The sequence below is a fragment of the Ursus americanus genome, chromosome 1, assembly GCF_024610735.1.
Source record: "Ursus americanus isolate L20-20 chromosome 1, mUrsAme1.1.p, whole genome shotgun sequence".
Classification (NCBI taxonomy): Eukaryota; Metazoa; Chordata; class Mammalia; order Carnivora; family Ursidae; genus Ursus; species Ursus americanus.
In genome coordinates this window covers 52,057,816-52,085,671 of record NC_142127.1, presented here as the reverse complement: position 1 = coordinate 52,085,671, position 27,856 = coordinate 52,057,816, and the positions used below count along the sequence as shown (strand labels likewise).

Below are 27,856 nucleotides of genomic sequence, written 5' to 3'. Positions count from 1 at the left end.
CTGTCCTCGGTAAGACTTCCCCTACCTGAAAAAGGCAGTTTGGGTTCCTGCTACCCATTCTTCTTGTGGGACCTTGGGCAAGTTACTTAGCACTTCTGAGTCTCAGTAAAAACCGTGGGTAGTAACCTCTTCTCCAGGGTGCTAGGAGAAGTGGGCAACGCTCTGGAGGTGCCCCGGGATAATACCCTCCAGGGCAAAGCCTGTGTGTCCTATAATGTGGTATATCCTCCCCCAAGCCCAGGAGAGGGTTGAGAACAAATATTTATTGAATTGAGTTTTTCTTTATTACATTTTTTATTGAGATATAATTCATTTACCATAAAACTCACTTTTTGTAACTGTACAATTCAGTGGTTTTTAGTATATTCATGAGGCTGTGCAACCATCAATCCCAGATCTACGATCCCAGAACATTTTCATCAACCCATCTCTGATACATTTCTTTAAAGTTTTATTTGGCTTTTAATGAATCAAAGTATATTTTGACTACATCTCACTAAATATAATTATTCTACTTTATAATTACTAATAGCATTTACTATGCACCACGCACTGTTTTGAGGACTTCATAAATAAGAAATCCAACGTGGTAAGTTTTCAGCAGCGACATCATGCTATGTTACTCATGAAGAAGCTGAGACATGGAAAGGACAGGAATCCTGTCCAAGACCACGGAGCTAGAAGCAGCCAAGCTGCAATTTGAACACAAGACGCCCGAGTCCACGTTCCTCACCCGCCTGCTACCTCTTGACTAGAGCATTAATATTTACCAACCAACCAACCCAAGACAAGGAATAAATAAAACTTTTAAGTATTAAGACCCCATTTCTTCCTCCTTTTTAAATTTAACAGTCACCCTTGGCTGTGATTTTTTTCTAAACACAAATGAATTGCCCCCTGATCTTGGACTAGGTTCTGTAGGGACACATAAATCAAGAAGGCCTGTCCTGGGGCGCCTGGATGGCTCAGTCGGTTGAGTGGCCGACTCTTGATTTCCGCTCAGGTCATGATCTCAGGGTCATGAGATCAAGCATTGCGTCGGGCTCTGCACTCAGCACAGAGTCTGCTTGAGACTCTCTCCTTCTCCCTCTTCCCCTCCCCCTCTCTCAAATAAATCTTTTTAAAAAGATTTTATTTATTTAAATAAATAAATGAGAGAGAGAGAATGAGCAAGCATGAGTGGGGCAGGTGAGGAGCAGAGGGAGAGGGAGAAGCAGACTCCCCACTGAGCAGAGAGCTGGAGATGGGGCTCGATCCCACGACCCAGAGATCATGGCCTGAGCCAAAATCAAGAGTCCACAGCTCAGGGGCGCCTGGGTGGCTCAGTCGTTAACCATCTGCCTTCGGCTCAGGTCATGATCCCAGCATTCTGGGATTGAGCCCTGCATCAGGCTCCCTGCTCAGCAGGAAGCCTGCTTCTCAGAACTCTCCCGCTTCCCCTGCTTGTGTTCCCTCTCTTGCTGTCTCTCTCTGTCAAATAAATAAATAAAATCTTAAAAAAAAAAAAAAAAGTCCACAGCTCAACTGACTGAGTCACCCAGGCGCCCCCCTAAGTTCTGATTACTATAAATATCATGTGTTCTTAGTCAAGATATACACATGGATTCTGGCTATTTCATAGTCTATTCTTTGCAGCTCCTGGAAAAGAAATCCCACATCCCAAGTTTGAAGGCCTGGACTCACCACCCAACATCTCAGCTAGACTTTGACACTCATGAAAACTTGAGATTTGGAAATGGCTATTATCTCTGATTTGTGGCCTCTGTATGAGGTCCTGAGGCATTTTTATAAGCAGAGCTTTCAATACTGGGAAACCCTGGGTTTATTTAGGGCTCTGAAGAATCCCCCCAGCCTGTCTAAGGTAGATACCTTTTTTGTTTTGTTTTAGGTTTTGTTTATTTATTTGACAGAGAGAGAGTGCACAAGCAGGAGGGAGGGGCAAAGACAGAGGGAGAAGCAGGCTCCCCACAGAGCAGCGAGCCCGATGTGGGGCTCGATCCCATGACCCTGGGATCATGACCTGAGCTGAAGGCAGATGCTTAACCGACTGAGCCACCCAGGCGCCCCTAAGGTATCTGTTTATAATACATTTTAAATGTTACCTTTTTTTCCTACTAATCATGCAATTTAGGAGAAATTCCTTCAGGAAAACAATGCACCACTGATAATAATTCTATTGTACTGTGTGATAGGATTTTTTGGTTGGTGGGCCATTTGGGGGGAGGGTGGTTAAATGGCACAATATACTGCACTATAATTTGAGAACACAGGGGCAGACCTAGAGAAATACCATTGTAGTTAAGTAAACTAGGCAGCAGCTCCCTCTTGTGCTGAAAAGTAAGTATTACAGCCACTGAATTAAAACATGGAAAATCATCCCTTAATACACATAAAACTTGCTTAAATGAAGAGCTGTTCCCAAATATCTTAAGTCTAAGAAAAGCACAGTGCTTAGTAGCTCATTTTAACCAGAACACCCACTGCCAATAATATTTAATTAATTCTTCAAACATTTATTGAGCACTTACTGGGTACCAGTTACGAGGGACGCCGGGGTGCTCACACAGTTGCTGTTCCCAAATTGCTCACAAGCGCTGGTCCACTGAGATGCCACCTTTCTCATGATGCCTTTTCTGGGCCCTTGTCAACTATGCCCTCTGCCTCCCCTGAACTTCCCGCTGGCACCCTAAGATTGGGTGTTCTCATGCCTCTCCCCTCTTCTTCCCATTACCAGGCAGTTTCTTGTCTCATCACCCTACTGGACTGAAACAGCTTTGAGGGCAGCAGCCACATCTGATCCGCCCAGTTTTCCCACGGCCCCTCATTCTGCATTTGTCCAGTTGGTATCCAAATACATATTTGTTCAATTGAACCTAATTCAGCCAAATCAGAAAGCAGTAACGCTCCACAGCTAATTAAAAGCAGGTTCTACTGGAGAACCGTGTTCCAGCTGCTCCGTACACGTAACTCCCAAAAATGGAGAGGTAGCCAGTGTTTGGTCGCTGCCAAAATGCAGGATGAATTTTTCTAATCATTTTTCTGTGCTATAAGGATGCAAAGGGAAAATAAAACTTATTTTATCCTAGAATCCATGATGTCAGAACGGGTTTGCTCTACACCTTCCCATCCGTCACAACAGGATGCTGGATTGCACAGGTGTTCCCTGCGGGCACCATGTCAGGTCCCTGAATGCCTGCTCTGGCCAAGCCACCTGGGGTGGACAATGTTCTAAACCAGTGGTTCCCAGGCTTTGGGATTTCACATAAAATATATTTTTAATATCTTTTTTCAGGGACTCACATGAGGTTGCCAATATATTAACAGTTTTTTAAATTTTATTTTTATTTAACTTTTTATTTTATTTTTTAAAGATTTTATGTATTTATTTCAGAGAGAGAGAGAAAGAGAGAAAGAGTGCAGAGGAGAGGGAGAAGCAGGCTCCCCCCTCAGCAGGGAGCCCACCACAGGGCTCCATTGATCCCAAGACCCTGGGATCCTGACCTGAGATAAGGCTGACGCTTAACCCACTGAGCCACCCAGGCACCCCTACGAATATTTAAATCATTTGTGATCTTCATTTTATGAAAAAAATGAATTCTAATACCAAGAAGTAAAAAAGTCATAATCTCAGAAGATTTTTTTAAAAATTTTAAAGTAATCTCTGTGCCCACCGTGGGGCTCGAACTCACAACCCCAAGATCTAGCATCGCATACTCTACCGACTGAGCCAGCCAGGACAAGAATTTTTTCTATTGACTCCATTTAACTGTAGATCTGGATCACACACTTGGATCAAGGAACTGGAGAAAGTGGAGGGTGCCTGAGGGCACACACCTGACACCCATCTTCTGCCCACCTTTTTCCTCCATTGGATTCAAGAGTTTCTTTTCATTTGCTAATTCTCTCACTCACGGTTGCCTTGTCTGTGAGAATGACCAAGAAATCACCTCCTAGGGAACAGGAGCTAGCCTGGAAACCAGCGGATGCCAAAACCCCAGGGAAGGAAAAGGTGGGCAGAAGACAGGCATCAGGTGTGTGCCCTTCTATCCATCCCCATTTTCTCTCCACGTCCAAGTGTGTGGTCTGGTTGGCTGGGCAGCAGGGAGGTTCGTGGGAGAGCCTTGTACAGGTGAAGGGGAGGATGGCGAAAGAGAGACAAAGGAACTGGCCCCACTGTTGGGAGTGGCATCTCTCTCCTCTCCTGACCATGAGGTAAACAGCACAGAGTAAGGGCTTGCGACTGCCTCATGCTCTGCCTTTTGAGCGGCCTTTCAGATAGCTTCTCCCTGATCACCACCATACAGCCAAGCCAGCTGGTTTCAGGAAGGGGCTGAGGCTGGCCTTCTGTCCCTCCCCCTCCAGGACTCAGATTAGAGAAGGAAGGGCGCTTGGTGGCTGCTCTCAACAGAGCCTGGGGGAGATGTTTGCACACGCACGCGTGTGTGTGTGTGTGTGTGTGTGTGTGTGTGTGTAGGAGCTTAGCCCCCATTGAAGGCCTGGGGGCAGCAGTAGGAAAGAAACCCACTGAGAAACACTAAAGAACCTTAAATAGCTTGCATCCCTCACGGTACTCCTTCAATCACCCTACATACACCACCCTCTCCGACAGAGAGCCCCCCTGTGAGGGTGTCGGGGGGCTGATGGCCCCAAGCCCCACTGAGACTGAGAGGCCAGCCCTCCCAGGGCCCTGCTCCTGAAAAAAATAACAGCCTTGGCGCTCACATTAGTCATGGCTCTGCAGTGTCCCGGGCGAGCCCCGCCACAAAGGGCAGGTGTCCTTCTGACGTACGACTAAGGTCTCGGAGCAGCTGCCCCTCCCAAGTGGCCCATGGACACCCTCCCCAGTGTCCACTCCTTCTCACAGCCTGAGGCTTCACAAACATGTATGGCCTAGTGTGTGGGTGGCTGTGGCTCCTCTCCCTCCTGTTCTCACCATCTTTTCTCACACAACAGGGGAGAGAAAGCTCTTAAATCATCGTTGAGCTGAAAAAAAAGAGAAGGTGAAGAAAAAGACCCTCTAGGCTCCTCTGAGCACTCCAGGTGAGTAACTTGTGCTGAGAACGTCGGGTTCCAGATGGATAACACCCAAACCTTTGTGTCAGTCACCAGTCATATCCTCCCACCTTCATGGCACTGAAAATGCAACTTATCATCTGGACCCTTAGCTTTCCAGTCTCCTCTTCATCCTTCCCCCCATAGGGATGGTTCTGTCCTTAATCTCTTAAACTAACCTCCAGGCCCTGAAATCTAAGGGGGGGTCCTCACTTGTTCCTCCACAGGACCTCTTAGTCCCCTTTCCCTCCAGTTTCCCCAGGCCCTCCATCCCTTCCACCACCTCCCTCACCCTCGTGCCAGGTCCTCTTCCCCTTGGCCAAAACCCAGCCTCAAAATAGCACCAGCAAGTAGTGTGGAGAGAAGCGCCAGTGAGACAGTTTGTTTCCAGGAGGTAAGCCCTTCGTGGGCTTAGTTGTAACATTTTATCATTTAATTTCCTGTGACTCTTGTGCTCTTAAACAAGAGTTGCCAGATAAAGTACAATATACCCACTTAGATTGGAATTTCAGAGAAACAACAAATAATTTGGTGTAAGTACAGTCCATGCAATATTTCAGACAGGCTTTCTTTGCTAAATCTGGCAATCCTATCTTAAGCAGATGTAACAATCAGAATGATACTCTCACTCACTGAGCACCTGGCACATGCCCTTTAATTAGGGAGACCGTATGGGCCGCTTTGTCCGGGACAGTGTGTGCACGCTGGTGGTCCTGTGGGATTATTCACAGCACCCCCATTTATGCCCTCAAGTGTCTGACCTCACATACTTACAACGGCTCTTCCACTTTAATTTCAATTCCCATGACAGCCTTATGCAAGGAGATTTTATTATCTTCATTTTGCAGACAAAACAATTAACTCTCAGAAGAAATAACTAAGTGGCTTAATGTCACACAGGAAGCAAGGAAGTAGCAGCGCCAGGATTCATGGGCAGGTCTGGCCAACTCAAAGCCCTTCTTGGCATAGACCTCCCCTTTAAGAGCTGGTACAAACAGAGGTCCCCAACTTCCATAGGGGCTCACCCCTTGACTATAGTCATGGTCCCTTTAGGACTTAGAATCAAAATTATGCACAAGCTTCTCCAAGCAATGGATTCTGCCCACCCACCACTCAAATTCAGCTGAAATAGATGAAGGATTTCTGCTAACCTCACAGAGAAAACCCAGCTGGGGTCTGGGAAGACTGTTCATACCTTAAAAGGACATGCTTCTCGAACAGGGTGATGGGGATTGAGGGTACTTGTTGCAATGATTACTGGGTGTTGTATGGAAGCGTTGAATCACTAAATTGTACTTGAAACTGTTAAACTGTTAACTGGAATTTACATAATTTTTTTAAAAAGGGACATGTTTCCTGTGGTGACACCACGGTTACCAAGAGGAACTGTGAGAGAGGGTGTTAGAGGCAACAAGGAGCCAGGGAGAACACTGTCGTCTCTCCTTCAGTCCTAACACGGCAGTTTGGCTGCCTAGGGAAGACAGAGGACGGGGAAGGGTTCCCCTCTGGCCACGATGCTTCTAACTCCAGTATTCCTCTTTTATGTATTCACACAGCACACCTAGAATACGCACTTATTATGTGGCAGGCAAAACACCAGACACTCCCTAAACTTGGTGGCGAGCTAGACAGAAGTGGCCCTACCCTCCCTGGGCTTGGGGTCTACTGGAGAACCAGGTAAGTCGCCTGGGGAGGGGGCAGGCCAGTTTACTCACCTGGCCCAGCCTGCCTTCGCTCCCTCCTTTGCCTATAACAGGGTGCGTCCTGGCCTCCTCAGGACCAGAGGTCTAGCCCGGGAAGGTCCTGCCCTTGCTGGGTGGGCAGCAAGAGGCAGAGAGCTCCCGTGGGACAGGGACACACTTGAGTCTGATGTGTGGCTCTCATCAGTACATGCCCACTGATCAAGCTGAAGTGTGCCGGGAGCACTAGCCTCAGCCGGCCTGGTGCTGCACGTCTCACTTTATGCTGCAGTATCCCCAAGGGCGGGGCACAGCCTTTTCACAGTTTAACACATGGAAACTGGGCCTTGGAACACCGAAGTGACGGTCTACATGGCGCAGGCAGACCTTGCTCCAGGCGCGGGAGCTGGAATGTGAACCTGACGGTCTGGGAGCTGAACCCAGGCCCAGGAGTGAGGCTCCGTAAGGGGCCAAGGCGGCACAATCCTGGGGCTGGAGAGCGGAGAGAGCGAACACTGAACGGCATTTACCATGTGCAGGAGCCCTCCAAGGCTGCCAGCATATAGTCATTTAAGCACCACCATGACCTCACGAGCTAGGGTTGCACAGATGACAAACACGGGGAAGTTAGGGAACTTGTCCAAGTGACACAATGAGCGAGTGGCAGATAGGTCAGTGCTTCTACGTCAGCTCTTCCTGACTTTTAACATGCGTATGAATCACCTGGGGAGTCTTGTTCAACTGCGGGTTCAGACTCAGTGTGTCTGGGGCTGGGCCCCAAACTCTGCTGGGGCCCCATGAGATGCCAACACTGCTGGTCCACGGGTCATGCTTTAAGTAACAAGGCCTTATGCTATCTCGCCTCTTGGTGGTTCAGCTGTTTTACCGTCAACTAAGCATTTCCAAATGACTCCGCGTGTTAGCAGTATCATTTTAGCCAATTTTCATTGAGCTTATTCTGTACCAGGCCCTGTATTAAGAGCTTACTGTTAAATGAAGTAGGGTACGATTAGGGTCCCCATCTTACACATGAGGAAACTGAGGCCCTGAAAGTTTAAAGAACTTGCTCAAGGTCACAGAGCTGGCCCCACTTGTTCTTGCAAGGTGCCTGCAAAGCAGAGAAGTGGAAGCAATGTGAGCTCATGTTGTCTGTGGACAACACTCAGGTGGACAGTGTTCAATGTTGTAAAGCAAGGCCTCATAACACAAAATCCAGTGCCTCTTCCCCTGGCCCTCCCTTAACCTCAAGCAAGTGATTCCAGTGAGAGAGGTCTTCCTTCAGACAGAACTGAAGGAGTCCTTAACCAAGCCAGCATCATCCCTCAGGGACTTGAACTAGCTTGCCTAGCTCAGCTGTTTCCCTTTTCAAAGTCCATTATGCTGGTTAGAATCCCTGGAGGCCTGTAGCATCAGGAGAGGTAATCTAGAGGCCTCCGGAGCTCCAGGGGAGCCCTGTCCTTACAGACCAGAGTACCTCTTCCCAGCTACTTACCACTGATTTGATTCAGCAGCACTGGTGCCAACTACTCAAGCCCAAGACCTGATGTGAACTTTCAGTGACTCCATGGTTTTCCTGCCCTGACCCCTTGGTCCCCAGCTACTCTCCCCTCTCCTCTCCGGTATCCTCCCTTCTTTATTAAGCATGCCTCCCTTCTTTTCTCAAACTGGCTTTCCAGAAAGAAACCTTTGAATTCTAAACTGATGCCAGATAATGCTCAAACAATTGCATCAGTTCAGTCAGGTGCAGGATGGGGTGGGGGGGTGGGGCCGGAGGACTCAGAGATTCCTCAGATTCCTGCCCTTGGGAAGTTTACAGCTTGGTGGGGGTAACAGATACAGGAGGAATTTCAGTAGAGAGAGGGAACTTCTCAGATGCAGGCACATCAAGGGCACTGTAGGGGCAGGCATCAGAGGAGATACCATCACAAGTGAATTCTGAAGACTGGGTCAAAGGCAGCCAGTGCAAAGGAACTCCAAGCAGGAGCAACAGCATGAGCAAAAGCACAGAAGCACAGACGACTCAGGTATCTTATACTTCGGGGCATAAAACAGAAAGCAAGGAGTGGCCAAAACAAGACGGAAGAACAAAATAAGGGTAATGTCAAGGAGGTCCCGAATGCCACATCAAGGAGCTCCGACTTGCTTCTCCAGGCAGTCGTTCTCAAATCCTACCCGACGGTCCATTTTGGAAGCTGAGCACTCCCACCCTGCAGTCCCCACTGCCACCATGGCCTCTGTGCCTCTGTTTACATACTCAGTGCTCTGCACAATATAGTGTGAAGAAAAGTTCTGCTGCCAAAAGACATGTGCAACCACTTCTCTACCTGATGCGACACCGTCTCAGGGGAAATCAGGATTTCAGGGATGAGGAAAAGGACACACTTGGGGGTTTTGTCTAACTGGTGGATGCCCCGGAAACACCCTCTTTCCACAGGCCAGGAAGTGGCTGTTTCATTTTCTAGCTCGATTCTGTGATGAGTACGGAAGCAGGAGCTGCTTCCTTCCTTCCTCGCTGGACCCCACAGTCCCCACTGGCCCCCCACGCCCATTTTCTCCAGCCCAGCCTGCAGCCTGCAGCCTGCAGGGTCTTATCGCTCCAGTCACCCTTGATACGAAGCTGGTGATTACAGGAATTGGCAGGCCCCACAGTGCTGCTGACCTTGCTGACAATATCTATGCCTTCTAAAGCTTTTCTGGGCCTCCTGGTGTCCGCCAGTGCTTACCTCGTTGATTAACAGCACATTTAAGCCAGTCTCATCTTCCCCTGCTGCCAGAGGACCTGGCTCTTCCAGGCTCCGTGCCCACGCCCCCCACCAACGCCCCATCCCTTGATAAGTTCTTTGAAGCTCACCACATAAACCAAGTCCCTCAGCCCCTACCACAGCTGCTGCTCAGCCAGGCTCCCCCTACTTTATGCCGCCTGGCTGGTGCTGCCTCAGCCTCCAGGAAGGCAGCCTCAGTAAATCATCCCCCAGCACCCCCTCCCCCCCGCCCCGGGGTGCTAATCAAGCCACAGCCCAGGATTCACTGAGCCAGCTGAAGCTTACTTTCTCCATGGGAAAGCACCCGTCCAGACAGCAATAAACATTTGGAATGTGCATAGTATCAATAAAAATGTCTGCAGGTACAACCCGCCTATAGATTGAGATCGATTTACTTACAGATTATCATTATGTAATAATAATAATCTATTATGGACATTATTAAATATATACAAACACAAACTAAAGCAAATGAGTTAAACAATATTTTTTAATGTTCTATTAATGGTACATTTTTGCTCTCCCTAAAAAATGGAAATGTTCTAAGGGGGCTAGAATTAAATATGCCTCACTTAAAAAAATTAATAGACTTTAGTCTGGGGAGCAGTTTTAGGTTTTCAGAAAAATTGAGCAAAAAAGTACGAAGAGTTCCAATGTACCTGCTCGACACCTTCCCCTTCCCCGTGGCCCCTCTTAATAACATCTCGTATCAGTGCGCTGCATTCCCTATAAAAGTATGAGTCACTCTTGCTACATTATTATTAACTGAAGTCCACAGTTTACATTAGGGCTCACTCCATGTTGCACATTCCATGGGCTTCCATAATGTAGAACACGTATCCACAATCACAGGATCATATATATTATTTTTTAAAACGTCGGTTAACCCTTCGTGGAAAAAGTGGATTTGAGGGTCCAGTTCTAAGTCCACGCCTTGCTTCTGAAGCACCTGACTGGCACAGAAGAAGACGAGGCCTCACAAAGGTCAGTGGCTACGGGGGGAAGGGCAGCAATGGGTGTATTCAGGAAATCACAATTAGTTTTTCAGTCCCATTCACCTGTTATGTAAAGATCTTTATGAAATTTGGCTGGTAAATTTCTCTCCTCCTGAAGTCAATCATTTACTCATACAAGCTTATTAGAAGCTCATACATTTAATAATTTTAATAAAGGACCCAGATGTCCCTCTTTCGTCTATAACACTTTGGAAGATTTCAATCAGATTCAAAATTCCTCTCCAAGTTTTTAAAGTATACAGATATAAGAGTTTTTATAGGTAGTAAACTTGTTTATTTTCTTTAAAACTAAACCACTAGATGATGGGAACATTTCTAAATACCTGTTGGTTTTAGACAGCCTCACTCAGTTAAACGTCCAACTCTTGATTTCAGCTCAGGTCATGATCGCAGGGTCCTGGGACTGAGTCTGGTGTCAGGCTCCCTGCTCAGTGGGGAATCTGCTGAAGATCATCTCCCTCTCCCTCTGCCCCTCCCGCTACTCTCTCTCTAATAATCTTAAAAAAAAGATTTGGAAACAAAAACCCACTCTTGGGCTATTTTAGCAAGCACCCCGTCACCCTTTAAAGAGTTGTCTTCCAGATCATATTTTAACAGCATCTTCATAAAGCACTTTTTTAAAAAAAATAAAGACATTAGTGAAATAAATTTAGCCTTTCCTGCCCCGTTCCAGTGTCCCCCACTTCAGCAGGCTGAAAGCATGGAAACAAGCATTCACAGTTGCCCAAACTCCCACAGGGGCTCCTTGCAAATGCAGAGACAGGCCCACCCTGAGTCTCTGGGTTCACCCCACTTTCTGGGTCTGGCATTAAGGTTCCACTTCCCCAGTTGCACTGCCTTGTCTCACTGAAGTGAAATTCCTGGATCCTTATCATGGGAGGAGAATGATGTTTAGAAAACCATTTGCCTTTGGAAGCACCTAAGGTCTTCATCAGTAACTAAGCTGGTACCTGACCAATAAAGCAAGGTTTACTCATCAGTCAGAGTCAACAGACAGTGTGAGCAGAACAAACACCTTCCACGGCATTAAGTTTATTGCCTGAATAAATAAAACCTACAGCCTGCATGAGCTTCCTGAGACACTTACTCTGGGCCCACCTACCAGCTATAAATGTAAATCCTTGTACCTTCCTCACTGGCCCAAATGAAAGCTCCTCGGGGGCACCATAAACCAAAAATTGAATCAAACTCCTCTGGAGCCATGCTCCCTGCCACACCCTTCCCTGACTCCTATTCTGGAAACTCAGGATTAAGTAACTGCCCTTTTTTTTTTTTTAATTTATTTATTTGTCAGAGAGAGAGAGAGTGCACAGCAGAGGGAGTGGCAGGCAGAGGCTGAGGGAGAAGCAGGCTCCCTGCTGAGCAAGGAGCCCAATGCGGGACTTGATCCCATGACCCAAGCCAAAGGCAGACGCTTAACTGACTGAGCCACCCAGGTGCCCCAAGTAACTGCCTTTCAGTTCCTCTTTTATGTGAAGAGACCATAGTGTCATGTTCCCAGGAAATATCCCATTGGTGAATAGCTGTGCCTGTCCATGCTGGATATTTTCCATTCACCCCTCCAGTCCTGGGGGGCTGACCTGTACGGGCAAGATGGTGGGTTTCCTTGTCCTGTGGCTCCTGACTGGGCTCAGATGATGGCAGGCACCGCCAGGAGAGGAGTAAAGTCAGTATTTATTCCTCTAGTCTCACCCCACTGGGTCACTGTGACTTGGCACCTTGTTCTTCCGAAGGTCACAACTCCTGCCAGGGGCTCTCTCCTGGAACTGCAGCTTCCCTCTCCTGGCTCTGGTTAATATTCCCTCCCCTTCAGGCTTAGGAGTAGTAATGGCTCCTTGTTCTTTCAGCCCTGGAGCATGGTACCATCCCTTGTTCCTCTTCCTAAACACCTCTGTAAATAATTCCTTTATTAGGCTCTCCTATATTATCTCATTTGAGAAGATACCTATTTCCTGATGGCGACTGCCTGCTACACTGGCCAGCCAGCAGCTTTGGTGTAAATGCCGTTCTTTGGTGCTTGATATGACAGTAAGTCAAAGAGAAAAATGGATGTGAGTAACGGATGGCGCTGCGAACAATAATGATAATCAGCTCTGCTTTTGTGCTAAGTCTGAAACCATGTGTATTACTTTACACAAGTTAATTCACTTCAACCTACAACACCTCCATGAGCAGACAGGTAGGTGAAAATGATTCGAAGTGGCCACTGCCTACTGATATTAACACCCTGTTAACACCCTCGCACTAAGTGTGGACTGGATTTAGCGACTTGTTTCTAATGATTAGAATATGGCAAAATGATGGTATACCACCTCAACATCATTAAAGGCCATTTATGACAAACGGAAGCTAACATCATACTCAATGGTGAAAAGCTAGAAGCTTTTCCTCTAAGATTGGGAACAAGATAAGGATGCCCACCCTGGTCACTCTTATTCAACACAGTACTGAAAGTCCTAGCCACTGCAATCAGACGCAGAAAAGAAAAAGGGATCCAAATTACTAAGGAAGAAGTAAAACTGTCAATAACTGCAAATGACAAACACTATATATAGAAAACCCTAAAGACTTCACCAAAAAAACTATCAGAACTAATAAATGAATTCAGTAAAGTTGCAGGATACAAACCAGTGAATATACAGAAACCAGCTGCATTTCTGTACACTAATAATGTACTAGAACAAAGGGAAATGAAGAAAACAATCCTATTTACAGTTGCATCAGTAAGAATAAAATACTTAGGAATAAATTTAACCAAGGAAATGAAAGACCTATGCTATGAAAAATACAAGACACTAATAAAAGAAATGGAAGATGACACAAACAAATGGAAAGACATACTGTGTTCATGGATTGGGAAGAATTAATATTATTAAAATGTCCATACCACCCAAAGGAAGCAATCTACAGATTCAATGCAATCCCTATCAAAATACCAATGGCATTTTTCATAGAACTAGAACAAATAATACTAAAATGTATATGGAGCCACAAATAATCCTAAATAGCCAAGGCAAACTGAGAAAGAAGAACAAAGCTGAGGTATCACAATCCCAAATTTTACTTATTTGAGAGAGAGAGAGAATGCACGCACCATCGGGGGTGGGGGAGTGAGGGGAAGGGGGAGGGACAAGCAGACTCTGGGCTGAGCCTGGAGGCAGCTTGATCCCATAACCCTGAGATCATAACCTGAGCCGAAAATAAAGAGTTGGATGCTCAACTGACTGAGCCCCCCAGGCACACCACAATCCCAGATTTTAAACTATATTACTAAGCTACAGTAATCACAACAGTATGGTATTAACCCCAAAACAGATACATAGATCAATACAACAAAACAGAGAGCTCAGAAATAAACCCACAATTATATGGTCAATTACTCTACAACAAAGGAGACAAGAATATACAATGGGGAAAAGACAGTATCATCAATAAATGGTGCTGGGAAAACTGGGCCCTTTTCTCACACCATACAAAAAAATGAACTCAAAATGGATTATAGAGCTAAATGCTAGACCTGAAACCGTAAAACTCCTAAAAGAAAACATGGCAGTACACTCTTAGACATCAGTATTAGCAATATTTTTTTCAGTCTGTCTCTCCAGGCAAGGGCAACAACAGCAGAAATAACAAATGGGACTACATCAAGCTAAAGAGCTTCTGCACAGCAAAGGAAACCACCAACAGAACGAAAAGGTCACCTACCGAACGGAAGAAGGTATTTGCAAATGATATATCTGATAAGGGATTAGTATATGAAGAACTTACACAACTCAACACTAAAAAAACAAACAATTCAATTAAAAAAATGGGCAGAGGACCTGAATAGACATTTTTCCAAAGAAGACATCCAGATGGCCAAGAGACACATGAAAAGTTGCTCCACATCGCTAATCATCGGGGAAATGCACATCAGAACCACAATGAAGTATCACTTCACACCCATCAGAATGGCTATTATTAAAAAGATAAGAAATAGTAAGTGTTGACAAGGATGTGGATAAAAGGGAACCCTTGTGCACCACTGGTGAGAATATAAATTGGTACAGCCACTGTGAAAACAGTATGAAGGTTCCTCGAAAAATTAAAAATAGAACTACGGTGGCTCCTGGATGGCTCAGTCAGTAGAGCACGTGACTCTTGATCTCAGGGTTGTAAGTTCAAGCCCCATGTAGAGACTACTTAAAAATAAAATCTTAATAAAAACTGAGAACTATGGTACGATCCAGCAATTCCACTTCTGGATATTTATCCAAAGAAAACAAAAACACTAATTAAAAAAGATATATGCATTCCTATCTTCATGTAGCATTATTTACAATAGCTAAGATATGGAAGCAACCTAAATGTCCATTGAGAGATGAACAGATAAAGAAGTTGTGTTACACACACACGAATATCATTCAGTCATAGAAAAGAATAATGTATCTTGCTATTTGTGACAACATGGATGGACCTAGAAAGAATTATGCCAAGTAAAATAAGTCAAACAGAAAGACACATACCATATAATTTCACTTATATGTGGATTCTAAAAAACAAAACCAACAAACAAAACAGAAGCAGATTCGTAAATACGAAAAACAAGAGGGTGGTTGCCAGAGAGTAGAGCGGTAGGGGGACAGGCAAAATAGGTGAAGGGGATTAAGAGGTACATACTTCCAGTTTTAAAATAAGTAAGTGACAGGGATGTAAAATACAACACAGAGAATATAGTTGATAATATTGTAATAACTTCATATGGTGACAGATGGTAACTATACTTACCGTGATCATTTTGTAATGTGTAAGTCAAATCACTATTTGTACGCCTGAAGCTAATCTAATATTCTATGTCAACTATATTTCAATTAAAAATAAAATAAAGGGGCGCCTGGGGGCCTCAGGCAATTAAGAGTCTGCCTTCAGCTCAGGTCATGATCTCAGGATCCTGGGATCGAGCACTGTGTAGAGCTCAGTGCTCAGCACAGAGTCTGTTTGTCCCTCTCCTTTCCCCTCTATTTCTCCCCCCACCCGCTTGCACTCTCTGTCTCTCTCTCTCTCTCTCAAATAAAATCTTTAAAAAATAAAAATTAATAAATAAAATAAGATTGAAAATAACTAGTAAATTTGCTGCCCAAACTAAGATTTAAATTTCATCATATTCAACTCTTTTTAAAGTTTTTTTGGAATAAGGTATGGTACAAATAAGCAAAATATTCAGCTTTTGAGAGCTGAGTCCATTAGACTCATTACTTAGTCCAGTAAATCCATTAGATATGTACTGAGCACCCACTGGGTGCAAAGCAGTGGGCAAGACTTTTTCTTCCCCATGCACACCCTAATTCTCAGTACCTTCCCCTGCCCTATCATGGAGCTTTTGCTCCATATAGCATTCCATTTCCTCCCTGCATTAATTCAGGAGAGAACCCCAAACATTCAAGGTAATATAGAGCCTTTAACCAGAGCTACCTGAACCTCAATAATTCTTTACAAAAATAAATATAATATTTTCTTATTTTGATATCTGGCGCCAAGGATGCTAGTCAATTCAAGCCATTCACACCAGCAGAAGTGGAATAAAGTCAAGAGACAGTATGCATAATGTTAGAGCAAGGGTGTCAGTGTCAAAATAGTCTGGGTTCACAAGCTGAGTGAACTTCAGCTGGTTTCCTAAGCTCTCAGTTCCCTCCTCTGTAAGACGGGGAAAAATAGCTATTTCACAAAGTTGCTGTGAGAATTAAATGAGATTCTCTATGTACAAGGAGCTAACCTTGTCATGGCATTCATTTATGAAGTGGCAATGAGACGAAGAACATGCCAGGTGCTGGCAACACTGTGGTGAACCAGGCAGACCGCTCGCTCTGCGTGCCACTCCCCCCAGACTGGCGCTACCGTCTATGAGGGAAGACAAGCATCAAACAAGTACAGCACACAAGTAACTGCTATAGGAGAAGTTCTAAGTCACCACAGCCTAGTTTAGAGTTCCCAAAATGGTAGCTTATGAAATGGTAAGCAAATATATGTATTTAATAATATTCTGCTCTGGTAAACTTGTCTTTGTCAATCTCAATGTCCTCCTCTCTCTCCCTTCTCCTTATTTCCCAGTATCACGGCAACATTTCTAGCCTACCTTCATCTTCAAACAGCATTCAATGAACCATTTTTTCTTATTAACTCATTAAATCAAGTGCACACGACGGCAAAGGTTTAGCATAGTACTTCAGCCTGCTAGTAACTTCAGTACCTTCATTTTAAGCTATAATTTGGCATTATCCAAGGGAAGAGTGTATCTGTGATAGAATTTTAGGTTTTCATTTTTTTTTTTAAAGATTTTATTTATTCATTCGACAGAGATAGAGACAGCCAGCCAGAGAGGGAACACAAGCAGGGGGAGTGGGAGAGGAAGAAGCAGGCTCATAGCGGAAGAGCCTGATGTGGGGCTCGATCCCATAACGCCGGGATCACGCCCTGAGCCGAAGGCAGATGCTTAACCGCTGTGCCACCCAGGCGCCCCTAGGTTTTCATTTTTTTAATTAAAAAATTTTTAAAAACTTTTTCAGCTTCAAATTATTTCAAATTTACAAGTAATTTGCAAAAACTGTAAAAAATGTTTCCAGATACTCTTTACTCATCTTCCCCAAATGTTACCATTTTACATAACTACAGCCCACTTATTGAAACTAGAAAATTACCATTGATAAAATATTAGGTTTTGACTTTATTGAGAGACATGTTGGGGTCTGAGGAGAGAGAGCCAGAGGCATTGTGTACAGCTGATCACTGGCCTCATGGGTGATTTAAAACAGCGGACAATTCAGCTTCCCGTTTATTTTGGGCTTCCAATGATGAAATGATGGGCGGGAGCATGTATATTATCTTCCTCATTTCCTTTTGTGTATACAAATGCTAAAACATGTGTGGATTTTTTAAAGACATAAACTCAAGAGGGTTCTTTCCCAGCAAGTATTTAATCGATTCCCTACAAGGTCCCAGGAACTCTGCTGAACTTTGGGGAACCAAAGACCAGACTCCTGTTCTGCCTGTGTGCCACTACTCCGCTCACCTTCAGAGGGATTATCACGTTTAATCTTTACAACACTCCTAGGAGGTAAGAACTACTGTTATGCCTGTTAGAAGCAAAAAATAAGGCTCAGAGACCTAGCAAGGAAACCGGGCAGCTCCTAAGCTTAACTTCCACACCACACTGTGATAAGAGCTATCAATATGTTATCAAGTCTGGAATAATATGTTGACATGTGAAATCGCTTGTCTTCGTTTTATATAAAACACAACATGGGCATACTACCATAAAATGGCTTTTTAAAAAAGCAACTATATAATAAACCTTAAAAAGCTGGGTGCATCTAACAAAAGTTTGTCGACTGGAACGGTTTACACATTACTTAACCTTTTTCCAGAAGGGCTGTTGTTCCTGTTGTGAGTACCTCAGGATATCAATGTGCACACGGGAATGATACAGGAAGAGACAACTTGAAGTCACGGATGAACTATCTCCTCAGCCTAGGACATCAATGCTCTAGTGCACACATTCAGCCTTTTCTGCTTTTGTTCAAAGGGACAGATAACCTTAGAAGTTTAGCATATGATTTAGTGGTTATTATATCATACCTTGCTGTTGTTTTCAAACGCATACGTTCTAGTATCTGTGTCGTCTTGGTGAGTGTTAACTTTTCTTTGGGTCCTGGGGCTTTCAGAGCTGGTCCGAGCCTGGTAATGAGAGTTAGCTTTGGCAATGGAGTAGAACCTTCCCTTTCTCCAAATGTTTGCCGTGATCGTGTGGTATCTGAGGACGTGGGTGGCTGACAGATCCGTCCCCACTAGAGGCAAAACTACTCAAAGAACCCCACCCCTTTTGTAGGGAGGAATGGCATCTCCCCCCGGGAAGGGCGGCACTGTTGTCCCCACACAGTGGACGGGGAAACAGATGCCATGCACGTGGGCTTCCGTGGGTTCCACTCCACTCGGAAGTTCATTTTAAAAACGAATTTGAATTAAAGGTGTCTCAAAGCTGGACTCCCTCTTTTGAGAACAGAAGAGAGGGCAATGGGAAAAAGCTTTCCCTCGGCTGGGGGAGCAGGCGCCCCAGCGGCGGCAAGCTGCAGAGGATGCAGTTTGGGGAAGGGCCCTCGGGTGTACACACCTTCCAGATCCCGCTCCTCTGCAGACGCTCGTCCTGGACCCCACGGCCGCGTGCCTTCACCGCGCAAGGAAGGGGACGGAGGAACCCAAGAGCCCCAGCCTCCCAGCACTCCACTCTCGCCACGCTCCCCTGGGGGACCCGAGGCTGCGGGGCGCAGAGCCTCGGAGGCAGGCGGGGCGGGCGCAGCGCCCGGAGGAGAGGGCGAAGGGCCGGCGGCGGCCTCGCGGCGCGTCCACATGTGGCGGGGCCGCAGGGCGGGGGCGGGGGGGGGGGGACGGGGAGCCGAGGGGGAGGGTTTACATCTCCGCGAAGTTCCCGGATGGTCGCAGCCTCCCGGCGCTGAGCGCTTTTCCTGCCCGGCCGGCTCAGCCCCACAGACCCGGGAGAAGTTTCCCAGAAAAAAATGCCCGGCGCGCCGCGGGGCCCTGGAGTCGCCCGGAGCCGCTGCGCGGTAAGAGACGGGGCGCCGCCGCCGCTTCGGGCGCGACCGGGGCCCGGGGGCTCAGGGCGGCGCCCGGGGAGACCCCCGCGGCCGCCGGGGAGGGGCAGGGCTCGAATGCGGGGTGGGGAGCGACGTGCGGCCGCGGGCGGGGGCGCCCGGGGACGTCGGGGCTGCGTCGGCGGCGGGCGGTGGGCGCGAACGCGCGGCCTCGGGAGGGGCGGAGTGGGGGGAAGGGGCCGCGGACCGCGGGGCTCCGGACGCGGGCGCCTCCCGCCTGGGCTCTGCGGACCCCGGGGCCGCGCGGGAGACTCGGGACCCGCTGCCGCCGTAGTTCCCCGGAGCAGGGGCTTCGCGGGTATGCTCTGGAGCCGCGTCTACACCCCCTAGCTCGGACGGATGGGGACTTTTGGGCATCCCCGGGGCAGTTCTTGCCCAGTAACCGACTCGCTTTCTTCGCTGGAGGAATCGAGCCCATCCCGCAGCTCGGCTTCCCAAACTAGGCTCCCGCCTGCAGATTGCTGCTCGCTCTGTGGTGTAGACGCGCGCGATAGATGTGCGCGTTGACCTTCGAGGCACTTCCAGTCCCCGTCAGCGCTTTTCCCCCCACCCCAGGGCCTTTCCCGAACTTTCCGGGCAGCCTCACTTCAGTCTCATTCCCCCTACCTTTTTCTACTAACACATTTTTTTTTTTTTCCAAAAAAGAACTGTTGAAGAAAGTTGCAAGCTTAAAAGAAAGCAGCTGACCCAGTCGAGGCGACCCAAGTCTTCAACCGGTGCTTAGTTAGAGTTTCAACTCTTTGAGATTGACAAAGGGTGTGTCTGTCTGCTGGGTCTTCTGGTCCTGCGTTATCCCAGAGGAATATTCCCTCTTGGGCCACGGGCTCCTGGTCTTATCTCAGTTCTCGGGGAAGCCTCTCAAGTTGTTAGCAGTTACTGGGTGGACTTAGTCCCTTCTTCTGAAAATTACGTGTCACTGCTGTCCCCTGGATAATTACTGGACCCCACCCCTAATCTCTGGCCCTGTACAGCCCCAGACTCCAGGCGATTCAGCCACGGAGCCCCTGGACACAGTCCCGCCCTGGGTAGGTTTTCTTTTGCCAGTTTCCCAAGGCAATTTCAAAACAATACTGTAGCTTCACTTGGAGTCATTGGCATATTTTTCCTCTTCAAAAATGCCTTTTGTTATAACGGATAAAAGAACTATAGGGACGTTTTTTGCTTTTTGCTTTAGTTTGTATAAATCACCTTTTGACTTTTTGAGATGAGAGAGCTCCATATGCCATGAGCATGTTGCATCTTAACCCCTCCTTACAGTGCTTACAACGCTGCCTTCCACTCTTGCTGTGTATCTTTTTTCCTGCCTGTCATCCCCATAAGGTTGAGTTTCTTAGGAACCAACCCCGCGCCCATCTGTAGGAGCCCATTACCTGTTAATGAAAGCGTGCAGACTAGACTCTGCAGATGTTATTAAACATTTTAGTCCCGTCACCTTCTTCTTGGGACCTACCCAACCATGCCATCACTTTGACTCTCTAGGAACTCTTTGGGGTTTGTGGGGCACCTGGGTGGCTCATTCATGAAGTTCAGTGTCCAACTCTTGATATTGGCTCAGGTCTGGATCTCACCATCCTGAGGTCCTGAGTTCGAGCCCTGTGTGGGGCTCCACACTGGGCACAGAGCCTAATTAAAAAACAAAACAGCAGTTTTGGGTTTGTGTGATGTAGAGCAAACGGATTTGTAAGCAAGGTAAGATCAAATTGTGGGATATTTACAATGAGATTACTTCCAACTAGAGAGATTCATGCCTTCCTCTATTTGTTGGTTCACATTAATTAAGATAAGTCTCTAGTGGGCATTCAACCACTTTCTAAGTCTCTAGTGGGTGTTCAATCACTTTTCTTTTTTTTTTTTTTAAAAGATTTATTTATTTATTTGTTTGAAGAGAGAGAGACAGCAAGAAAGGGAACACAAGCAGGGGCAGAGGGAGAGGGAGAAGCAGGCTTCCCGCTGAATAGGGAGCCCGATGCAGGGCTCGATCCCAGGCCCCTGGGATCATGACCTGAGCCGAAGGCAGACGCTTAACGACTGAGCCACCCAGGTGCCCCTCAACCACTTTCTTGTGCCGTTAGGCATATCATAGAGCTTGAGACTCATTTATCTCATGCAAGAAATGGGGTCGACAACGTTTGCTTTCTGACCATCACATGGTGTGAGGATCAGGTGGGGTGATGGAGTTCAAAACAGCAAAAAGCAGCACAGCATAAGGCATCAGAGGGCCACCCAGATACCATGCAATGTGTGGCATCCAGATAAAAGAGCAATAAAGAGCTGAAGTGGGGAGGGGGAGGAGGTGGTGAGTGAAGAGAAGTTGGTCTGCCCTTATCAGATTGCCTGTCTCAGGTGCTCTGGCCAGGACTGAGCTTCCTTTTGTGGGAAGAGTTCATTCCTGAGTCTGTGTCACTGTGTCTGATATTTTAGGGTGTTCCTCACTATGGTTGTAATTTTAGGAAATAGATGGTTTCTGCAGTGCGCATCAGGAGAACAAAACTAAAGAAAAGCACCTTTTATTTGCTGCTATAACCCGTTTGTTTTTAAGTATCTCATATTCAGGATTCTATCTCCCGGAGCCATGGTCTTCCTGAAACCTGCCCTGCAAAGAGGTCTACCAAATTCTGTTATGATTTCCATGCAGAGGTCTCTCTGCCCCTGCGTCCCAGCAGTCCAGAGTTAGGCCAAGTGTTGGAAAGTTGGTAGGCGTAGCCTTGAGAATAGCCAGGGCCCGCATCTGTGAAGCAGGTCTCAGTTGGACTCCAGCCAGATACTCATTTGACATGGAGGGTCCCGGCCAGGGGTCGCTGCTGTGCCCTGTGCTGTGGCAGAGTGGGAGGCGTTGCTCAGAAAGAGATGGGAGTTTGCCCCTGATCACTTACCTTTTGGTAGGGATGAGACAAGTTTCAAACAGTGGAATGTAAGGCAGAAAATGGTAAGAAAAGTAAAAAAGATACAGATCAAATGCAAGGAATTTAGAGGAGAGTAAAATTACTTCCAGCTGGAGGGAGTCAGTCCTTCACTCATTTGTCCATTTAACAAGTATTTATGAGGTATGCACTAGGGGCGAGGCATAGGAGTAATAGGCCCGTTCACGCTGCGTCCCACCTTCCCTGCTCCAGTGAGGAACAGTTCTGGTCCCAGCTGCCTGCCAGCGATGGATACTTCCTCCCTCGGCCTCATTATATCACCCAGCCCAACATTTGTCAATTGTTCCTCACCCTGTAGGGGTTACTGTCAGGTCAAAATAATTCTGGCTCTTGAGTACTTTGGAAAAGTTAAAAACTCTGGTCACACCGAAGCCCCCAGAATACCTTCAGTTAGTTGAGTAATGCTGTTCTGTTTAACACACTTTGACTCGTAGTGAAGTATGCTGGTCCTTAGCCATGGCTGTGACTAGAAGCTTATAAAGGCTTGGTTCTATAATTCTGTGTGAGGCCCAGAAATCTATTACCTGAGAACCATGCCCCCCCCCCCCCAGGGATTACTGATGTGCTACCAGGTGCAGAGTCCCCTAAACGTGAAAACATGGGTCAGGAAGTTGGGCAGATCTTGCTTCCCGTCCCATTTCTGTCTTGTGCAAGTTCTTTGACCTCTGTTTCTTTGCCTTTAAAATGAGAGTAACTACCTCTTGCTGCAGGGTTGTGAGGGTCCGATGAAGTCATGGATGCTTAGCAGAATATCCAGGACGGTGCTGCTGCTTGGTGTTTGTGGGCCATTATTATTCCTCTTATCAAAGTTAGTATATACCAAACATTGTTGGTATTCGTCTTTTCAAATGGAAATTCAAGAAGAGCCTAAATTTAGGAACAGCCTTTTGTGTAAATTAACATATGATAATCCCTTAGTGGTCTGGGTCTGGAGTGTTTCGCCCCATCACCAGGTGTATTCTCTTAACAGCTGGAGAAGGAGGAATCTCAGAGAAGAACCTCAGTATTTGGAGGCGACCAGCCTGTGATCTACTCACACAATCAGGCCTACTCTGCTGAGGTTATCAGGGCAGAGAAAGGGTGGAAAAGCGAACACAAGACAAGCTGTACCATGGCCCGTTGGCACCAAGAAGTGGCATGTTGTGACAGTCATGGTGGCCAGCCCCAGTGTGGGGCTGACCAGTGGATTGACTGCCTGCCCAGGCTCGGCTGCTTTGGTCACAGGTATAGCACCTAAGCCCATGGAGTGGGGGTGCCCCTGCTTTTGTGTTTTCCTTTGGCCCAGGATCAGGAAACTGATTCCTGGGAAGCGTGCTCAGCATTAGTCTTCAGATCAGTCATAAATACTTGCTGAGAAGTCAAAAATAGGCTTTGCCAATACTCAGTAAAAGAGGAACTTAGCTAATACAAGACAGGAGACACAATTACCTACAATTTTCATTAGTTTAGAAGCTTCAGTAAACATAGTTCATATTGTAAAAACATGTTGCTGTGCTGTTATAGAACATTTTAGCATTACTTGCTATGGATATATTTTTTTCTTTTCTAGTAAGCCATCTTTCCAGTATAACACAATTTCTTCTTTTTAATTTTCTTTTATCGCTTACTTATATTAAGGGAATCAAATTATTCAAAGCTTTCTATGATCTGGCCCAGACTTTAAAAAAATCTCTCCTTCCTTCCTTTCTTCCTTCCTGTCTTCTTTCCCTTCTCCCTCCCTCTTTCACTTGCTTTCTTTAATGTTACCACTTATTATGTGTCATTTAATTGAATCACAACCCTGTGAGGTAGGTTCTGCTTAGATATGTGGAACTGGGACTGAGAGAAGTTAGGTAACTTGCCCAAGGTCATACAGCTAGTGACAGAGCGTGTATTCAGACCTACACAATTCTGATTCCAAACTCTGCACTTTTGACCCTTAATTTCACCTTCATTGATTATATACTACTTTGCATGTTGTGGGCTCCAGCTTAACTATTCTTTTCCATTCCCAGCAGTATGCTTTTGCATTACCATCTCTTCTCCACACTGCCCCGTCTCTTCACCTGATGTTGAATCCTATAGATTTCTCAAGTTGGCCACAAATAGTTGTTACCAAGAAAAATAATAAACTTTGCTAACAGTCAATAAAAGGAGACAATCCTAAAATAATGAAGAGACCCAATCACCTACAAATTTCACTGGTTTAATAGCTTCGATAAACATGGTTCACATTGTGAAAACATTTTTCTTAACACAAGCCATGAGCTGATTCCTGCCTCTTCTAGTGAATTCCTGTAGCTGTTTGTTTGGGCCTCACCTGTGGCTTGGAATCCACTCCGTCCTGTATTGCAGTCACACATGTGTCTCTCTTCCCCCACTAGACTGTAAACTTTCAGGGCGTAACTCTTAAAAAAATCATTTTCTATTCTCTCAGAAATAGTAGGTTCTGGCATAGTAGGTTTTCAGTTAATGTTTGTTGAATGGTGGTTTATTTCTGCCACTCTGGTTGTAAGATTTGAGATGAGTAAATTTTTCATGGAGGAAAAGTAGACCTTGATGTTTTACTGAAGATTATCTGTTTTCTGAAGATGCTAAGAAACAAATTTCGTCTTAAGAGTAGTCCTTCACCATGATTGGTATGTATCCTATGACATTATTTTTTATTCATATACATAATTAGCTTTAAATGCTGTTATGTTTTTATGTCTTCTGAATTGAACAGTAATAATAATCCAGTAATAAAGGAATAGAATTTTAAATTCTCATGGGGAAGGTGGGAATTACTGTAAAACCTAAGAAGTGACATTTGCTGGTCTAATACCTGTATCTGGGTCACTTCCACATCAATGAGCGTTGGTATTCTTCCACCCACGGATTTTCTGTCTTTGTCTTTGGACTAAGAGGTGATACACAACCTGATAAAGAAGTTTAAGCAAAATCACAGGCTGCCAACCTCCCTGTAAACTACCACAAATTTCTTTTTATTTGGGGGATAAATAGTCCTCTCAGATAAGAGGTGTCTGCAAGAGAAAGGAAATGGTGAATAAAATGGAAAATTTAGAGCCATCTAGTTTCCTGGGCCAGTGGAGTCCATTACAACCTAAAAATTTATTTTTGTTTATTTTCTGTTTTCTTACATAGGCAATACATACTCCATTTAATATATATCTATATATGTTTACATTATTTAAGTATATATATTTTTTCTCTCATAAGCAATACTTGATTACTTTATATATGTGTAATATGTACACCTTACCTCATTATAACAGCGAAACACAGCTGTTTACATTTCTCCTATTCTCCTTCTTCTACCTCCCACCATCTACTTACATATTTAAGACTGTGTTATGTGGATATTGTTTGCATTTTGCTTGTTTTACCTTTTGGTATTTCTTGGACATACTAGTACTATATTCTTTTTTTTAATATTTTATTTTTACATAATCTCTACACCCAACGTGGGGCTTGAACTCATAGCCCTGAGATCAAGAATCACACAGTCTTCAGACTGAGTCAGCCAAGAGATCCAATACTACTATATTCTTAACAGCTGCACAGCATTCTGCTGTAGCAAGATATATATAACACGATTGGTACATTGTTGGTTGTCCACAGTCACGCATTAGGGTTTGTACTGCCAGTTCATTGACCATCAGCTCACCTGTTGGCTCTTGCTAATGATGCCCAAACAATTAATCCCTTGAATCAAGTCAAACAACCAGTCATTCACTGACAGAATAAATGTAGTCATTAAGTTGACATACACAGACCAAATGGGCAGTTGGTTGAATTTCTTGCTTTTCAACCACTTGTATCTCCCCAGCCCATTTCTGAAACCTTCCGTGCATTTTTCTGTAGACATATGCAGGAGATTGTGTCTGTTGGCTGAAGAATTTAGGCCTGAGAAGGACCGAGAGAGAAATCTGGCCACATCTTAGAGTGATGCAATGTTGAAATGTTGAACATGTTACCAAGTAATATTTTAGGAAACCCTCCCCTCCCCCAGCAGAGTAGATTTTGAAAGTAGAAAACCTTCAGACGTTAGAGAAGATCTTAAGAAAACATGTACCCTAGCTATTTTTTCTCTGAAAATGTAAACAGTGAGATCAGTGTCTTAACCACAGTAGTCTTGTGTTATGGAGGATGGATATTTAGATAATGGAGACAGTCAGATCGGCCTGAGATGGAAGAGGAAAAAAATGGGCTGTTCTTGAACAGCCCTGTCATAAACAGCACATGTATGTGCTGAGGGAGGGACTTTCAGGAAGGACCCTGGTGATGCATTTGAGAGACAAAGGGGTGGGGAGGGAGAATGAGAGAAGACCAAGTAAGCCCTTTGCTTTCCCAGATCCCAGAAGGCAGGTGGAGGGACACTAAGACAAGATTTCAGATGGTACTGAAATTCTAATTCAGTTTTTGAGGGCTGAGAAAAAGGCAAAGTAGTGGAAGGCCTTTTAAAACCTTTTTAAAAAGTAGTATAGCAGTTTACTTTAAGCAGTTTCTATTCTTATGTATTAGAGCCAGAATTTACCATGTGTGGGTTAGGAAATAACCCAAAGCATCAGTTTAAAAATCAGGTTTTGTGAGTAAAATTTCACACTGTTTTTTTCCCGAGAATTTTAGCTCTGTTTAAAAAAAAAAAGCCTCACATTTTATTTGAGATAAATTCAGAAATTAGATTATTGTTAAAATTAAGGCAAGTCATGAGTGACATTTTATAAAATGTTGGAGCTAGAACCTCATGAATTAAATAAACATCTCTCCCCCTTAATTCTTCTTTTTTGATGAGGAACTGGGAGAAGTAAAGGGAAAAAATTCTCAGTCGATTAAAGGTCTGTGTGATAGTTATTATGGTATTATTTTAACCAAAAAATTCCTTTTCGTTTGGAGGTTCTGTGTGTATCATCTCTACTTTGCTGTGATGAAACCTTATGTCTCATAGAGCTAAGAAGAACCCACCAGACCAAATATTAGTCTTTGTAATTCAGTCTTTGCCTCTTTATTTTTGTTGAAAATATGACTCTGTCACTTTTTAAAAATTAAATTGTAGTTTTCACCTTGTTCAGATTACAAAAGTATTATGTGGTTGCTATAAAGAAGACAAAAAAGGGAGAAGTGTGTAAAGAAAAAGTTAATAATTTTTCTCTTATCACTCTCAAATTCCAACTCTTGAAGGTAGTCAGTATTCTCAGCTCAGGCTGCACCCTTCCTCAGCTTTCTCTTTGCTTATATAACTATATACAAACACAAATGCCCATATTTTTTTCTATTAAAAAGAGAAACATACACATTAGGCCACAAGATTTTTTTGAGATGCAGTTGAGATATAACACTGTGTAAATGTAAGGTATGCAGTGTGCTGTTCGATACAGTTATACGTTGTAATATGATTACCACCGTAGCTTTAACCCCTCCAACACTGTTATGTTATTATCATTGCTCTTTTATAGCGAGAACATTTAAGATTTCAAGTATATAATTTCAGGTGTTATAATTCCACTATTGTTAGCTATAGTTACAATGCTATGCATTAGATTCCTAGAACTTACTCATCTAATTGCAGGTTTGTACCCTTTGACCAACATCTCCCCACTTCCCCCATCCCCAGTTCCTGGTAACCACCACTCTACTCTCTGTTTCTACAAGTTTGGCTTTTTTAGATTCCACATATAAGCAAGATTGTAATGGCATTTGTCCTTCTCGGTTTGATTTATTTCACTTAGCATAATACCTTCAAGGTCCATCCGTGTTGTCACAAATGGTAGGATGTCCTTCTTTCTCTTGGCTGAATAATAAATA

At 45.0% G+C, this 27,856-nt stretch overlaps 1 protein-coding gene and 1 long non-coding RNA gene across 5 annotated transcripts in view; one reads left to right on the top strand and one right to left on the bottom strand.

Moving 5' to 3' along the window:
• LOC148110762 (uncharacterized) overlaps window positions 1-18,895 on the bottom strand; it is a 66,134-nt gene extending 47,239 nt beyond the window's left edge. For all 4 annotated transcript variants that reach the window (XR_015724196.1, XR_015724195.1, XR_015724193.1 and 1 more), the window contains exons 1-2: window positions 18,653-18,895; window positions 18,121-18,219 (exon numbers count right to left, since the gene is read on the bottom strand). This is a non-coding gene — a long non-coding RNA (uncharacterized LOC148110762). The remainder of the gene's footprint in view (window positions 1-18,120; window positions 18,220-18,652) is intronic.
• Window positions 18,896-18,944: 49 nt separating this feature from the next.
• WIPF1 (WAS/WASL interacting protein family member 1) overlaps window positions 18,945-27,856 on the top strand; it is a 117,807-nt gene continuing 108,895 nt past the window's right edge. The window contains exon 1 of the mRNA XM_045800321.2: window positions 18,945-19,103. The gene's annotated coding sequence lies outside the window, so the exon portion shown is untranslated. The remainder of the gene's footprint in view (window positions 19,104-27,856) is intronic.